Raw genomic sequence first — 12,677 nt, forward strand, 5'->3', positions numbered from 1 at the left:
TCCACAAATATCAATAATATCCCACTCTGTTCCTACAAGTATTCACATACCTGGTCCTATGCCCATAAATTTAAAAAATATTCCACCCCTTTGCCCCCAAGTAGTTATAATCTGCATGCTGTGCCCACAAATATCCTACCATGTACCCCAAGTATATATAACCTTACCATTTTCCCACAATTACCAATAATATCCCACCTTGGGCACCTAAACAGATATAATCCAGCCCTGTGTCTACAAATATTAATGATATCCAGTATTGTGCTCTTAAATAGTTATAATCTCCATCCTCTTCTCGCAAATATTAATTAATTTCCTACCGTCTGCCCCCAAGAAGTTATAATCCCCGTCTTTTGTCCACAAATATTATCCCACCAAAATAGTTATAATCCCCCTTCAGTGTCCACAAATATTAACAATATTGCACCATGTGCCCCCAAATTTGTTATAATCCCAATCCTGTGTCTACATATATTAATAATATCCCCCTGCGCATCTAAGTATTTATAATCTCCACCATTTGCACAAAAATATTACCAATATGCCACCCTGTGTCCCCAAGTAGTTATAATCCCCGTCCTTTGTCCACATATATGAACAAGACAACACTCTGTGCCCCTAAGTAAATATACTGTAATTCTCGCCCTGTGTCCATAAATATTAATAAGATCCAACCCTGTGCTTCCAAGTTTGTACATACCCGGTCCTGTGCCCATAAATATTAATAATATCCCACTCTTTGCCCCCAAATCCTTATAATCCCTGCCCTGTGTCCACAAATAAAAATATACTACTGTTTGCCCCGAAATAGTTATAATTACCACCTTCTGTCCAAATATATTAATAAAATCCCACCCTGTGACTCTAAGTAGTTATAATCTCTGCCAATTGCCCAAAAATATTAAAAATATCCCACCCTCTGCTCCCAAGAAGTTGTAATCCCCATTCCGTGTCCACAAATATTAATAATACCCCACCCTGTGCCTCTAAATAGTTATAAGTAGTTAAGATGCCTGTCCTGTGTCTACAAATGTCAATAATATCCCACCATGTGCCCTCAAATAGTTATTTTCTTCCTGTGTCCAAAAATAATAATAATATCCCACCCTGTGCCCCAAGTACTGATAATCCCCCTCCTGCCCCCCAGAGTAGTGATAGTCCTGCTTTATGTGGTCCCAATATAGATATAATCCTCCCCTCCTGTGCCCCAAAGTAGGTAAGAAATTGTCTATAATAAAATAGTCAGGTTGGCCTCACCGTGTAAGCAATGACACGATAGAATATTTTAGCCATAGAAAGACGCCCTTAGAGTGTTATCTATATATTAGTATCTCCATTCCAGGAATATATTATCACACCTGTAACTTTTCCTAGGATGCCGATTAGAAGAAAGAAAGTGATGGACATTTGGATCAGACGCTAGAATGTAATCACAGGACAGGTAAATAATATTACTATTAATTACTTATAACTATCAGGCTAGACTCTAGGTCTAGACCTGCATAGGTGTGATGATATGTTCCTAGTCCATAGAGATATATATTTGGTAATAACATATATCTTCAATGGACATTCTATAGGATAACACTAACATTTAGGAAGAGAAACGTGGCATATCTCTCATCATTAGTATAATATTATATATGCTCTCACATACACTAGGACACCATGCCCCCAAGTAGCAATAGTCCACCATGTGTCCTTAATTGGTAAACCCCCCTTCCTGTGCCCCAAAAGACAAAAGAGCTATAATTCCATAATTCTCCCCTCCTTTGCCCAAGTATTGATAATCCTCCTCCATCTGCCCCCCAAGTATTGATAATCCTCCTCCATGTGCCCCCAAGCAGTAATAACACCCCATCCTGTGCCCCTATTTCCTATTAGATAAATTTGTTCAGCAATGTCTCTTTCTTTCTCTAATTACCACCGAAAACCCATATTCCTATGTTTAATAGCTTTTGTTTCTTAGAATATTTAATTAGAATATCGTATAGATAGCGGATTTTATTCAGTTTAGTCTTATTTCTGATAAAGGTCTCTATTGTATATGGATATGGATATTTTATAAAACATATAGAGGCACTCTGTTCTGGAGGGAGGGAATTAAAACAATTACGTCTACTGTTTTTCTTATTTACCCCTTATCTTACCACTGTGACTGTATAATTACTATAAGTGTACCAATGCTATAACACCTTTACCCCCTAACCCCATCCTCCTCCTTCCCTCTCTTTCCCTGCCCCCTCTTATCCTTTTCACTTTATGTGGTTGGCAACAATTAAATGATGTTGAAAACCTCGAGTATAGTGCTAGAAATATACAGATAAGTTGTCTCATTTGTGTATCATTTTATACAAATACTTATATGTAAGGCTCTATTTTTCTTCTTTCCATTATGTCTATAGACTGCTAAAACTATTGTTATGTTATGGAAGATTTTCAGTAAACATAAGGTTTGAGGGGGAAGAAAAAAATTGTGTCCCACACTATTATAATGCCACCTCCTTGCCCCCAAGTTATGTACCAAGTAATGCCACCTTTTTACCTTTTTAGTAGCAATAATCTGCCATCTTGTGTCCCAAAAGTAGAAATAATCCCCACTCCTGTGCCCCCAAAAAACTAATTTTCCCATTTCTTTTCCCTGTGTAGCAATGACTCCAGGAGTGTAGGTAAGATTCATTGGGTCTCATAGTAAAAAAAAAAAACTGTACCCCCCCCAGCACAAAACATAGCTATATATATATATATATATATATATATATATATATATATATATATATATACTTTTTGATGTGTCCAAAGGCAAAATCCTATAGTTATAATCCCCATCCTGCGTCCACAAATATTAATATTATCCCAGCCTTTGCCTCCAAGTATTTACATTACCTTATGCTGATAAATATTAAGAATATTCCACCCTTTGCCCCCCGAGTAGTTATAATCTCCAGCCTGTGCCTACAAATATTAATATCCAACCATGTGCCCCCAAGTAGTTATAATCCCCATCCTGTTCCCAGAAATAATAATATCACACCATGTGACCCTAAATAGTTATAAACCCTGCTGTAAGGCCAAAAATATTAGTAATATCTAAAGCTGTGCCCAAAAATACTTATAATCCTCTACTGTGCCCACAAATATTAGTTATATGTTACCCCGTGTTCCCAAGAAGTTTATAATCCCCGCTCTGTGTCCATTTATATTAAGAATATCACACAGTGCGCCCCAAAATAGTTATAATCCCGCCCTGTGTCCACAAATATGGATAATATACCACTCTTTACCTTCACGTATTTACAAACCCAGTCCCATGCCCTATCTATCTATCCCACCCTGTGGCCCAAGTTGTAATCCTCCCCCCTTTTTCCACAATTATCAATAATATCATCCCCCCCTTTTGTGCCTTAATAGATATAATCCCCATACTGTGCCCACAAATGTTAATATTATTCAACCCTTTGACCTTAAAGTAGTTATTATCCCTGTCCTGTGTCCACAAATATTAATATCTTCCCAATTTGTGCCCTAAATATTTATAATCCCCCTTCTGTGCCCACAAATATCAACAATATCCCAACCTGTGCCCCCAAGTATTTATAATCCCGCCCTGTGTCAAGTTTTTTGAATCCCGCCCTGTGCCCTTAAATTTTTATAATCCCGCCCTGTGCCCTTAAATTTTTATAATCCCGCCCTGTGCCCTTAAATTTTTATAATCCCGCCCTGTGTCCTTAAATTTTTATAATCCCGCCCTGTGCCACCAAGTATTTATAAACCCGTCCTGTGGCCATATACTGTACATTAAGAATATCACACTGTGTGTCCTAAAATAATTATAATCCCCGCCCTGTCCTTACAAATATTAATAATATCTCACTCGTGCCCCCAAGTAGTTAAAATCCTTGCTCTGGGTCCAAAAATAACAACAATATCCCATACTGTACCCCCAAGTAGTTATAATCTCCACCATTTACCCACAATTACTTAGAATATCCCACCCTGTGCCCCAAGTAAATATGATTCTGACCTGTGTCTTCAAATATTAACAATATCCCACCCTATGCTCCCAAGTATTGATAATCCCCGTTCTGTGTCCAAAAGTATTAAAAATATCCCACCCTGTGTAGATATAATCCACCTCCCGTGCCCCAAGTAATAAGTGGTCTATAAAAAAATAGTCAGGGTGGCTTCACTGTATAAGCAATGACACAATAGAATATTCTGGTCATAGAAAGACGCCCTTAGAGTGTTATTTATATATTGGGATCTCCATTCCAGGAATATATTATCACACCTGTAACTTTTCCTAGGTAGCCGATTAGAAGAAAGAAATTGCAAAGTGACGGATATTCAGATCTGCCGGAAGGAGGGAATCGCTGGACAGGTAATTAATATTATTATTATTAATTACTGATAACTATCAGGCTAGACTCTAGGTCTAGACCTGCATAGGTGTGATGATATGTTCCTGGTCCATGGAGATACATGTTTTGTAATGACATATATCTTCAATGGACGTTCAATATAATAACACAAACATTTAGGAAGAGAAACGTGGCATATCTTTGCCAAATATCTCTCAACATATTAGTATATTATTATATATGCTCTCACATACACCAGGACACTATACCCTGAGTAGCAATAGTCCGCTCTGTATCACAAAGTAGTCATAACCCATTTTTGGTTCATAAATATTACTATCCTACCCTGTGCCTCCAAATAGTTATATTCCCCATCTTTGCCCAAAAATAATAATATTGCACCCTGTGCCCCAAGTAGTTATAATTCCCACCCAGTGCCCATGAATATCAATATCATCCCACCTTGTCCACCTAAATAGTTATAATCCCTACCCTGTACCCAAAAATATTAATATTATCCAAAACTGTGCCCCAAAATAATAATAATCCCGTACTGTGCCCACAAATATTAATTTTATCCCACTCTGTGCCCCCAAGTAGTTATAATCCCCGCCCTGTGCCCACAAATATCAATAATATCCCAATCTAAGCCTCCAAGTATTTACATACCTGTTCCTATGCCCATAAATATTAAACATCCTCCACCCCTTGCCCACAAGTAGTTATAATCTGCATTCTGTGCCCACAAATACTAATATCCCACCATGTGCCCCAAGTATATATAACCCCGCCATTTTCCCACAATTACCAATAATAACCCACCTTGTGCGCCTAAACAGATATAATCCCGCCCTGTGTCTACAAATATTACTAATATCCAATATTCTGCCCTAAAATAGTTATAATCTCCATCCTCTTCACACAAATATTAATCATTTCCTACCGTCTGCCCCAAAAAGTTATAATCCCCGTCCTTTGTCCACAAATGTTATCCCACCCAAAATTGTTATAATCCCCCTTCAGTGTCCACAAATAGTAACAATATTGCACCATGTGCCCCCAAGTTTGTAATAATCCCAGTCCTGTGTCTACATATATTAATAATATCCCCCTGTGCATCTAAGTATTTATAATCTCCACCATTTGCACAAAAATATTACCAATTTGCCACCCTGTACCCCCAAGTAGTTATAATTCCCGTCCTTTGTCCACATATATAAACAAGACAACACTCTTTTCCCCTAAGTAAATATACTGTAATTCTCGCCCTGTGCCCACAAATATTAATAATATCCAAAGCCGTGCTTCCAAGTTTTTACATACCCGGTCCTGTGCCAATAAATATTCATAATATCCCACGCTTTGCCTCCAAATACTTATAATCTCTGCCCTGTGTCCACAAATATAAAGAATATACTACTGTTATTCACGAAATAGTTATAATCACCACCTTCTGTCCAAATATACCAATAAAATCCCACCACATAACTCCAAGTAGTTATAATCTCTGCCAATTGCCCAAAAATATAAAAAATATCCCACCCTCTGCACCGAAGAAAATGTAATCCCCATCCTGTGTCCACAAATATTAATATTATCCTACCCTGTGCCTTTAAATAGTTATTAGTAGTAAAGATCCCTTTCCTGTGTCTACAAATGTCAATAATATCCCACCATGTGCCTCCAATTAGTCATTATTTTCTTCCTTTGTCCAAAAAAAAAAATAAATAATAATAATAATAATTAATAATAATAAAAAAAATAATAATAATAATAATAATAATAATAATAATAATAATAATAATAATAATAATAATATCCAACCCTATACCCCCAGTTACTGATAATCCCCCTCCCCAGAGTAGTCATAGTCCTGCCTCATGTGGCCCCAGTGTAGATAAAATCCCCACCTCTAGTGGGGATAGTCAGGGTCACCTCTCTGTATAGGCAACGACACGATAGAATATTCTGCCCATAGAAAGACGCCCTTAGAGTGTTATCTGTATATTGGGATCTCCATTCCAAGAATATATTATCACACCTATGACTTTTCCTAGGTAGCCGATTAGAAGAAAGAAAGTGACGGACATTCGGAGCAGAGGGAATCGCAGGACAGGTAATTAATATTATTATTAATTACTGATAACTATCAGGCTAGACTCTAGGTCTAGACCTGCATAGGTGTGATGATATGTTCCTGGTCCATAGAGATATATGTTTTGTAATGACATATCTTCAATGGACGTTCAATATGATAGCACTAAAGGAAGAGAAACGTGACATATCTTTGCCGCATATCTCTGATCACGTTAGTATATTATATATGCTCTCACATACACTAGGACAATATTCCTCTAAGAAGTCATGATCCTTATTTTATGTCCATAAATATTAATATCCCACTCTGTGCCCCCAAGTAAATATAATCCCTGCCATGTGTCTACAAATATTAATAATATTTAACCCTGTGCCTCTAAGTATATACATGCCCGGTCCTATGCCCATAAATATGAAGAATATCAAACCCTTTGCCCTAAAATAGTTATAATCTATATTCTTTGCCCACAAATAATATTATTATCCCACCCTGTGCCCACAAGTAGTTATTATCCCCGCCCTGTGCCTCAAAATATTAATATTGAACAATGTGCACCTAAATAGTTGTAATCCCTTCCCTGAGCCCAAAAATATTAATAATATCCCAACACTGTGCCCAAAAATACCTAAATTCCCCGTAATGTGCCCACAAATATTAATTATATCCCAACCTGTGCCCCCAAGTAGTTATAATTCCTGTCGTTAGTCCACATATATTAATAATATCTCACTTTGTGCTCCCAAGTGTATAATCCCTGCCCTTTTTCCACAATTACTAATATCAGCCCACCTTTTGCACCTAAATATGTATAATCCACATCCTGTGTGTCAGGAACCGGACAGCAGGACAAGACAAGACAGTGAGCCCTAAGCTCAGCCCCGCCCACTGTCCTCTACCTACTTGCCACAATTTGCCCTAAGATGGCGGCGAGCAACTTGGTGGCGGTCCCTGCACTGGCTAGGTGGAACACAAATACAAGACAGACAGACAAAACACAATGAAGAATAGTAAACAGTCCGGGTCACAACAATCGGGCAGCAAAAGTACAAAATCACAATCCTATAAACATAGTCAAAGTCCAGGCAATATAGTCAAGGGCAGGCGGCAAGAAAGGGAGGTCAAGGAATAAGGCAAAGATCAGGGATAGCAAATACACAGAAGATACAAGCGGGCAGAGACTAATGGTGCGTTTACACAGACAGATTTATCTGACAGATCTTTGAAGCCCAAACCAGGAACAGACTATAAACAGGGATCAGATCATAAAGGAAAGACTGGGATCTATCCTCTTTTCAAATCCATTCCTAGCTTTGGCTTCCAAAATCTGTCAGATAAATCTGTTTGTGTAAATGCACCCTAAGTCAATAACCAGCAATAAGTGCACAGACTGAGGTTTGTTATATAGGAGGCAAGGGCTCTGGTCCAGAACGTAATTGGACCATCCCCCTGATCTCCAAGCACAGACACCTGAGAACAAGACAGATCCACTGGCAGGATGACCTGTCAGTCACAGCAGAACCAGAACACAGATTAACCATGACATGGCCAGACAGAACTCAGCAGGTGAAGTCGGGTGTGTCTCCCAACCCAGGTGAGCAATAAACCAGAGTTCACACACAGCAAAACAAAACACAGAAACAGGATACAAGAAAATCAGTGCCTTCTCGGCCGAACAGCATGAGCAGAGGGGCGCATAATGCTCCGCAGAGATACCATCCTGACACTGTGCCCAGAAATATTATCCCACCCAGTGCCACAAAAAGTCACAATCCCCGTCTTGTCAATAAATGTTATTAATATTATCCCGCCTTATATCCCAAGTAGTTATAATCCCCCTCCTGTGCCAAAATATATTAATAATATCCCCTGTGCCCCTAAGTAATTATAATTCCTGCCCTTATTTCACAATTATCAATAATATCATCCAATCTTGTGCACTTAAATAGATATAATCTCTGCCCTGTGTCTACAAATATTAATAATATCCAATACTGTGCCCTCAAATAGTTACAATCTCCAACCTGTTCCCACAAATATTAATAATTTCTTACCCTGTGTCCCCAAGTATTTATAATCTGCCTCCTCTGGCAAAATATTTTAATAATATCCCCCTGTGCCTCTACCTAGGTTTAATCTCTGCCATTTCCCCCAAATTATTAACAATATCCCACCTTGTGTCCGCAAGTAGTTTTAATCTTCATTCTGTGTCCAAAAATATTAATAAGATCCAACTCTTTGCCCGTAAGAAGTTAAAATCCCTGCACACTGTATCCACAAATTAGGAATATCCCTTAAATAGTTAATCCCAATCCTGTGTCCAAAAATATTAATAAAATCCCACCCTGTGCCCCCAAGTAGTTATTATCCCCATCCTGTAAACACAAATATTAATATTGCACCCTGTGCCTCTAAGTAGTTATAGTCCCCACCCTGTGACCACAAATATTTATTATATCCCACCCTGTGCCCTTAAATGGTTAAAATCCCTTTCCTGTCTCCACAAATATTAATAATATCCCACTTTTTGCCCCCCAAGTAGTTATATTCTCCACCCTGTGCCCACAAATATTAATATCCCACTCTGTACTCCTCCAAGTATTTTACAATCCCCGCCCTGTGTCCACATATATTAAGAATATCCCACCGTGTGCCCCGAAATAGTTATAATCCCCGCCCTGTGTCCAAAAATATTAATATCCCATCCTGTACCCCAAGTTATTATATTTTTCGCCATTTGCCCATAAATCCTGTGCCCTGTCCTGTGTCCAATATTAATAACATCCCACCCTGTAATCCCATTTAGTTATAATTCCCTATCCCTATCCTAGACCTATTCTGTGCCCTAAATAGTTATGATCCCTGCCCTGTGCCCAACAATAATGATAATATCCAAAACTGTGCCCCCAAATTGTTATAATTTCTATACTGTGTCCACAAATATTTATAATACCCTACCCTGTGCTTCTAAATAGTTATTATTCTCTTCCTGTATCCACAAATAATAATTATAATATCCAAACCAATGTGGAATATTCCACCCTTTGCCCCAAAGTAGTTATAATCTCCATCCTGTTCTCACAAATATTAATATCCCACCATGTGCCCTAAGTAGTTATAATCCCTGCAATTTTTCCAGAAATATCAATAATATCATCCCACTTTATGCCTGAAATAGTTATAATACCCCTCCTGTGCCCACAAGTATTAATAATATCCAATACTGTGCAATCAAATAGTTATAATCCCCATCCTTTTCCAACAAATCTTAATAATTAGTAGTAGTAATAGTCCCTGTCCTACGTCCTCAAATTGCACTATCCCACCATGTGCCCCCAAGTAGTTATAATCCCTGTCCTGTGTCTACAAATGTCAATAATATCGTACCCTGTGCCCCCAAGTACTGATAATCCCCCCCTGTCCCCAAGACTATTGATAATCCCACCTCATGTGGCCCCAATGTAGATATAATCCAACTCCCCTGCCCCCAGGTAGGTAATAAGGGTGTCTATAATAAAATAGTCAGGGTGGCCCCACTGTATAAGCAATAACACGATAGAATATTCTGGCCATAGAAAGACGCCCTTAGAGAGTTATCTATATATTGGGATCTCCATTCCAGGAATATATTATCACACCTGTGACTTTTTCTAGGAAGCCGACTAGAAGAAAGAAATGGCAGTGACGGACAATTACATCAGCCGCAAGAAAGGAATCGCAGGACAGGTAATTAATATTGTTATTACTGATAACTATCAGGCTAGACTCTAGGTCAAGACCTGCATAGGTGTGATGATATGTTCCTGGTCCATGGAGATATATGGTTTATAATTACATATATCTTTAATGGACGTTTAATATGATAACACTAACATTTAAGAAGAGAAACGTTGCATATCTTTGCCGCATATATCTGATTACATTAGTACTGTATAATATTATATATGCTCTCACATACGACTAGGGAACACACACACATAGGCTATGTTCACACAACGTCAAAATTAGAGAAAAGGTGGACGATTTTGATATTTAAAATAACGTCTGTTATTGCCGCAATTTAACTGACTGCAATGGCAATGCATTGAAGTCAATGGAAAGACGGATGTCCAATGCACACAATATATTGAATAACGGACCTTTTTACCACGGACATAAAAATAATAAACATGATCATTATTTTCGGACGTCTTCTGCAAACAGCAGATGTTTTTATTAGTTGTTCACACACAGTTTTTCTTTTGTCACCGTTCTTTCTCTGTTTGTATTATTAAATTCAATGAACTTTTCGATAAAGCCGCATCCAGAGGCCAATTAGTAACCCCAAGCTAGAGTAATGTACCAGCAGCGTCATTGCACTAAGGGGAGGTCAGACAGGTAAATGATGTCCGTTATTTTAGACTCAAAATAATGGACGTCATTTTAAACAGCTGAAAAAACATTGCATGAACAAAGCCACACACAGACAATTTGTTTTGCCCTCTTTAGAGACAGTTCCCTAAACTCACACCTCTTACTGACTACTCCTTATGCTATAATCTTTCATGGACCGCTCATGATTTCCTCTCTTTTACAGACAGGGCCTTTCAGCATTCTGTCTCCAGTTTTTCAATAGAAAATCTGTGATCACATGATCACAGAATCTAAGAAATATTGCCAGAAAAAAATTGCAAAAAACTGTTAGTAGTTTTTATGTAGGTGTTCTTTATAGGGGTTTTTCAACCCTAAAATACGCAGTGCAAAATTCATATTTGAGGGAAGCCTTAAAGGGGTACTCTAGCCCATTAAATATTTTTATATATTGCTGCCCCCCTGCTGCCATGTCCGAGGTGGACTTGTCTCAATACTGGGACTGAGTGGCTGTCACTGCTGAGACAATTCTGCCTCAGAAATGGCGGTGGGAGCACTCAGAACGGAACCAAAGACACCACAGAAGGACATCAGGGTGGCATGGTGAGGTAAGAATAGGCTGATTATTATGTTGTATATAAGAGTAGCAATAAAAAATTTGAAAACTAGAGCTAGTGACGTAACTGTACGCCCTTTTTGCCATGCATTTCTGCTAAGGAATGACAGTTACGTACTGGGATGACAGGGGCACAGAAGTTGTGCCTGTGCCATCCGTGCTATTTCCCGACTGTCAGTGATGGCCGGTCACCCATCGCATCTGCCAAGACCTGGGCCAAGCCTGGATTGCAGCATCTATAGTGCAGAAAAGAGGGAGAATTCTCCCTCTGTACTTATCAGGGCTGTACGAAGTGATCGCACAGCCCCAATGGTTGCTATGACAACAGGAGGCGTCCCTGAGGCCTTCTGTATCATAGCACCAGAAGCTGATCAGGCTCAGCCCAAAGACTATGACAGGCAAAATACAATAGGAAAATCTGCCTGTGATCAGGCAATCCGATATTGAAATCTCCATGGTGAGACGGTAGAAATGTAAAGGTAACACACACACAAAGAAAAGTACAAATAAAGTACAAAACACATATTATCCCCATAGCTCCAATGCAATAATAAATGTAGGGAAAAAAATCCCATGATAAAAGCCACACGGAGACTGCAGAAAATTTAAAATTATAAAAATAATAATGTAGTCATTTTTTCCTGAAAAATTAGCAATTTTGCAAAAAAAAAAAAAAAGAAAAAAATTATACATATATCGGCCAAAATTGACCACTGTCCTAAAGTACAATATGTCATGAGAAAACAGTCTCAATTGCTTAGATAAGTTAAAGCATCACAGAGGTCTAACCACATCAAGTGAGACAGGTCAGACTTCAAAAATCGCTCTGGTCCTTATGGCACTATCGTGACCGATTCTGAGGGGGTTAAAGAACCGTATAATCCCTTTAAGCGGATACCTTTCTTTCACTCATTTGGAATTCATCTAGAAAGAAGATCCCTCTAACCATGTTCCATGAGAAGCTGTACTGTATATAGTCTCCCCTATACATAAAATATTTAATGTTCTGTTGGAGCTGTAGTAGCTGCCTTAGGATTATCTAGCTCTACTGGAAAAAGAACCCTATATCTAAGGTGACCATAAGGCTGCGGTCACCCATACTGCATCCACTGCAGATGTTATAAAATATGATACATAATACCCCTGTCTCTATAGGATTTACAGTGCTGCTATTGACCTGCAGTACCTATAATCAGTCAGTAGGTGACACTGTACCCATAGATTTCTATTCATATGCAGAAAGTTTAGGATAATT

The 12,677-nt window shown here is 38.5% G+C and overlaps 1 protein-coding gene across 4 annotated transcripts in view; it reads right to left on the bottom strand.

Moving 5' to 3' along the window:
- SLC13A3 (solute carrier family 13 member 3) overlaps window positions 1-12,677 on the bottom strand; it is a 458,185-nt gene that overhangs the window by 207,305 nt on the left and 238,203 nt on the right. The gene's annotated exons all lie outside the window — the stretch shown is intronic.

This window comes from Dendropsophus ebraccatus, chromosome 14 (assembly GCF_027789765.1).
Source record: "Dendropsophus ebraccatus isolate aDenEbr1 chromosome 14, aDenEbr1.pat, whole genome shotgun sequence".
In the NCBI taxonomy this organism is placed as follows: Eukaryota; Metazoa; Chordata; class Amphibia; order Anura; family Hylidae; genus Dendropsophus; species Dendropsophus ebraccatus.